Genomic DNA, 5,665 nt, shown 5'->3' on the forward strand with positions numbered 1-5,665 from the left:
GCTGTGCAGGCGTGGCCCGCAATGCCTCCCGCGGCACATGGACCCCCGGCTCCCAGCATGAGCCCACCTGGGTCTCATTAGAGTGCAGGTGGTCAGGCCAACAATGGCCGCCTCCGGACTGAACATGCCTGAATTTTTGTCTTGGTTCCCTAATTAAAGGAAGCATGGAGCCAGCGCCGCGGCTCACTAGGCTAATCCTCCACCTTGCGGCGCTGGCACACCGGGTTCTAGTCCCGGTCAGGGCACCGATCCTGTCCCGGTTGCCCCTCTTCCAGGCCAGCTCTCTGCTGTGGCCAGGGAGTGCAGTGGAGGATGGCCCAAGTGCTTGGGCCCTGCACCCGCATGGGAGACCAGGAGAAGCACCTGGCTCCTGCCATCGGATCAGCACGGTGCGCCAGCCGCAGCGCACCTACCGCGGTGGCCATTGGAGGGTGAACCAACGGCAAAAGGAAGACCTTTCTCTCTGTCTCTCTCTCTCACTGTCCACTCCGCCTGTCAAAAAATAAAAATAAAAAAAGGAGCATGGCAACTATTCACACAGTGTTTGCAGTGCATTGTGTTATAAGTACACAGTGGCACAGCAGGTAAAGCCGCCACCTGCAGTGCCAGCATCCCATATGGGCACAGTTCGAGTCCTGGATGCTCCACTTCCCATTCAGCTCTCTGCTATGGCCTGGGAAAGCAGCAGAAGATGGCCCAAGTCCTTGGGCCCCTGCACATGCATGGGAGACCTGTAAGAAGCTCCTGGCTCCTGGCTTCAGATCGGCCCAGCTCCCACCGTTGTGGCCATCTGGGGAGTAAAGCAGCGGATGGAAGATTTCTCTCTCTCTCTCTCTCTCTCTCTCTCTCTCTCTCTCTCCCTGCCTCTGCCTCTCTGTAACTCTGCCTTTCAAGTAAATAAATAAATATTTTTAAAAAAATAAGTACACAGAGGCTGTGCACGGGTTATGTGCAAATACTGCACCATGTTGATTGATTGATTGATTGAGAGGCAGAGAGATTGCATCCTCTCGTTCACTCCCCAGGTACACACAACAGCCAGAGTTGGGTCAGGCTGAAGCTGGGAGCCAGGGACTCAACCCACGTCTCCCACATGCGTGGCAGGAGCCCACGCACTGGAGCCATCAGCTGATGCCTCCCAGAGTGTGCCTTAACAAAGCCCTGGATTTAGGGGGGTGAGCCACGCCCCTGTGGCTGTGAGGGCTGGAACCCTTGGCCACAGAATGAAGATGAGTCCTGGCCTGTGGCCCAGAGCCCTCCCCACCGGCTCCCAGGGGACAAGAGAAGGCGGTCCAGGCCGGCCTGCGGTAGGCCAGCCCTCTCTGCCCCCACGCCAGCCTCCCTGGTCACCAGTCCTGATCACTGGACCCCACAGTACATGGACACCTGCTGAGGCCCAGGCATAGGGAGCCTGCTCTTCCCCGGGCAGGATGGCACCCTGCACACATGAAGCACCACTGAGTCTGGCTCAATGGCAGGCAGGGAGGGGCTGGAGCTTTGTGATGCCCTATGGCTGCCAGCCTGGCCCCGCCTATTCCTGCACCGAGGGACACAGAGCCGCCTAGGCCAGGTGTGACGTCATCAGAGGCCTCCTGGGTCTCGGGACAGGGACTAGGCAGTCCCCATGCTCAGGAAGTCACGGTTAGGGCAGAGGAAGAGACAAGGGGCCCAGGCAAGAGTGCTGAGGGTAGACGCAGGCAACTCAGCATGAGAGGTAGCCGGGGTCCAACCCTCCAGGCCTCTTGGACAGGAGCGTGGTGCCTAGGGATGGGTCCCACACTGATGTAGGCTCCGAGAACCAAGCAGGGCCTGGGGTGAGACCCTGGGGTTGCACCTGCAAGGAAGCCACAGCACCCCCAGGCTGGAGGCAGAAGTGCAAGTGAGGGGGTGGACGGCCGGTCCAGGGCCTGGTTCACTGGGGGAAACGTGGAACCACGGAGGAGCTGCGGCTGCTGCCGGAGACACCGCCCAGAGGAGAGCCCGAGAGAGACAGGTGTCTCTCCCCCTGCAGCACGTGGGCAGGGGCTGCTGGGTGACCAAGGGAGGGGACGGGGCAGGGGACTCACAGGGGCTGGATAGGGTGCTGGCCACAGCTGTACTTGGGGTTCATCTCCCCCAGGGGCCTGGTATACAACAGGTGCTCAAAGCTGTGTGTGGAACAGTGAATGGCACACTAAAGGCCAAGCCGACTGCATCCACAAGCTGGATGGGGCCTGATCTCTGCTGCTTCCCAGGCAACCACGGTCAAGTGCACACAGACCTCAGGGCCTTTGCACCTGCTGCTACCTGCTGGGAAAGCCCTTCCTCCCGGCCTCCCTCTCCCTCGGGCATCTGCTGCAAGACCACCTCCTCCAGGCAGTCTTTCCTGGTCTCCTCCTCCTTCCCTGCTTTGTTTTCCTCCACTGACACCCTCAGCCAACCCCCTGATGAGGCAGGGGCCCCGTCCTCGCCCCTGGATGCACAGGGCCCACCCCGCCTGAGGTCTCAGGCTCCCCTAGGCAGCGAGGGGGTGGCGAGGACCACAGACGTAGGAGCACTCGTGGGATTCCAGGGAGGCCTCCAGTGCCGGCAGCCTGCACCAGGCTGGGGAGATAGACCCATCAGACAGCTCCACGTCTGTCAAGTGTCTCTGGCAGCTCAGAGAAGGGCTGGGGGAGGGGCTGCGTACCAGGCAGTGCCCAGGGCCCCTGGAGGAAGGAGGAAAAATGCAGGCCGGTGCTGTGGCTCACTTGGTTAATCCTCCGCCTGTGGCGCCAGCACCCCATATGGGCACCAGGTTCTAGTTCCGGGTGCTCCTCTTCCAGGCCAGCTCTCTGCTGTGGCCTGGGAAGGCAGTGGAGGATGGCCCAAGTCCTTGGGCCCTGCACCTGCATGGGAGACCAGGAGGAAGCACCTGGCTCCTGACTTCAGATGGGCGCAGCACCAGCCGTGGCGGCCATTTCGGGGGTGAACCAACGGAAGGAAGACCTTTCTCTCTCTCTCTCACTGTCTATAACTCCACCTGTCAAAAAAAAAAAAAAAAATCATGGTCCCCACTGATGCCACTGTCCCACCAAAGCTACTATTCCCACCAATACCACTGCCCTACCAATGTCACTGCCCCATCAATGCCACTCACCCACACACTACCCCCACTCTCACTCACACTCACTCACAGCCCTATTCACACTCTCTCACCCTACCCCCACTCACACTCACCCCTCACCCCCACTCACACACACACTAATGCACTCACACACTCACCTACTCATTCACACACACTCACATATGCACATCACTCACACTCATACATTCACACTCACACACTCACATTCAGGCACTCGCAGCCGCACTCCCAAGGAGGAAGAACCTCGTGCCAGGGGCGGGGTCCCACTCCCCAGCCTCACTTCATACATTTTGCATGTTCGTAGCTATGAAAAGCGTCATTGGCGGCAGGGGTGGTGTGAGACTCACCCCGAGTCCCTAACTCGGGTTATGTAGATGTGGGATGGATATGAGGGACCACCCTCCCACAGCCCGAGGCCGGCAGTGGGGCCTGCACGGGGCAGCCCCAGCCACGCTCCGTAGCACTCACCCGAGCACAAGGCAGGGCGGACTCAGGGTCGCCTCTCTGCTCACGGAGGCCCTGGGAGCTCACTGTCCCACAGAGTCACACATGCCTGCCTAAAGCGGCCCCTGGACAGCTGGCAACCAGGGCAGACAGGGAGTGGGGCATCATTTCGGAAGCTCTTGGAAACACATCTTTTTTTTCTTTTTTTTCTTTTTTTTTTTGAAAGGCAGAGTTATAGAGAGTCAGGGCAGAAGCAGAGAGAGAGAGAGAGACAGAGAGGGGGGTCTTCCGTCCACTGGTTCCCTCCCCAAATGGCCACAATGTCCAGAGATGGGCCAATCCGAAGCCAGGAGCCAGGAGCTTCTTCCAGGTCTCCCACGCAGCTGCAAGGGCCCAAGCACTTAGGGCCATCTTCTCCTGCTTTCCCAGGTGCATTAATGGGGAGCCGGATCGGAAGTGGAGCAGCCAGGACACAAACCAGTGCCCATATGGGATGCTGGCACTGCAGATGGAGGCTGAACCTTCTAGCCACAGTGCCAGCCCCTAAATATTTTTTTTTTAAGGATATCATCCAGGTCAGCATTGTGTCATAGCAGGTGAAGTTGCCACCTATGACCTGGCATTCCATATGGGCGCTGGTTCAAATCCTGGCTGCTCCACTTCCAATCCAGCTCTCAGCTATGGCCTGAGAAAGCAGTGAGAGATAGCCCAAGTGCTTAGGGGCCTGCATTTATATGGGAGATCAGGAAGAAGCTCCTGGCTCCTGGCTTTGTTCAGGCCCAGCCCTAACTGTCATGACCATTTGGGGAGTGAATCAACAGATGGAATTTCTCTCTCTCTCTCTCTCTCTCTCTCTCTAACTCTGACTTACAAATAAATAAAATGAATCTTTAGAAAAAAGATATTGTCATTATTTTTTTCAAGTGCTAATTCCCCAAAAATACATTCCGGAATATTTATGGGTTGATTTGTACAACATCCGGGATGAATGATGACGAAAGAAATCACCATCAATGTCCTAACTAACCTGGGAGGGGCAGTGGGCAGGGTGGAGAGGAGACAGGACCGTGGGCCCCAGTCACTCCGAACGGGAGGGCCCCTGGCATTTTATGGCACCACAATAAGTTTATTTTGATACCAAAAACCCTGAAATCCAGAATATGCATTTGCTTATACATATTATGTTATAAATGTTAATCACATTAATTATATATAACTAACCATAGTATATATTACATGTGTATTATATATCATATACTATAACACATATTCTACATCGTATAATATATAACACATTGTATGTTATGCAATATGTGGTGTGTTTTGTGTGTCATGTGTGATATATTGTATGTCATGTAATATATAATATATTGTATATCACACGATATAATGCATTATATGTCATGTTATAATACATCATTTATTGTGCTATATGTCAAAATGCAAAATATGGTCTTTTTCTTAAGATCCCCTCCTACCCATGGATTTCACAATTTCTTTGCCCAGGGACCAGCGCTGTGGCACAGCAGGTTAAAGCCCCAGCCTGCAGCGCCGGCATCCCATGTGGGCACCAATTCAAGTCCCGGTTGCTCCACTTCCAATCCAGGCCCCCACTATTATGCCTGGGAAAGCAGTTCCAAGTCCTTGAGCCCCTGCACCTGCGTGGGAGACCTGGAAGAAGCTCCTGGCTCCTGGCTTCAGATCAGCTCAGCTCTGGTCATTGTGGCTATCTGGGGAGTGGATCAGTGGATGGAAGATCTGTGTGTGTGTGTCTGTGTACCTTTCAAATAAAATGGAAATTTATTTTAAAAGGTAGACACAGAGGAACAGATTCTTACACATAGGCTATGTCTTCACGTGCAGCCGTTGAAGGCAGTGATGACCGGAGCTGAGGAAGCCACCTGGCATCCATAAGGCAATAAGCCCAAGAACAAAAGGCAATCCCAGGGATACCCGGCCCCTGGGACCATGGGAAACCACAGAACTAACCGCCCAGGAGGGTTCCTCATCGGACAGCATCACGTGACTGTCTTATTATTAAGCCACTGTTGCCTGAGTTTGTGTTTTCTTTTTTAAAAAAAATTATTTATTTGACAGGCATACTTACAGAGAGGG

The sequence above is a fragment of the Lepus europaeus genome, chromosome 18 (genome assembly GCF_033115175.1).
Source record: "Lepus europaeus isolate LE1 chromosome 18, mLepTim1.pri, whole genome shotgun sequence".
In the NCBI taxonomy this organism is placed as follows: Eukaryota; Metazoa; Chordata; class Mammalia; order Lagomorpha; family Leporidae; genus Lepus; species Lepus europaeus.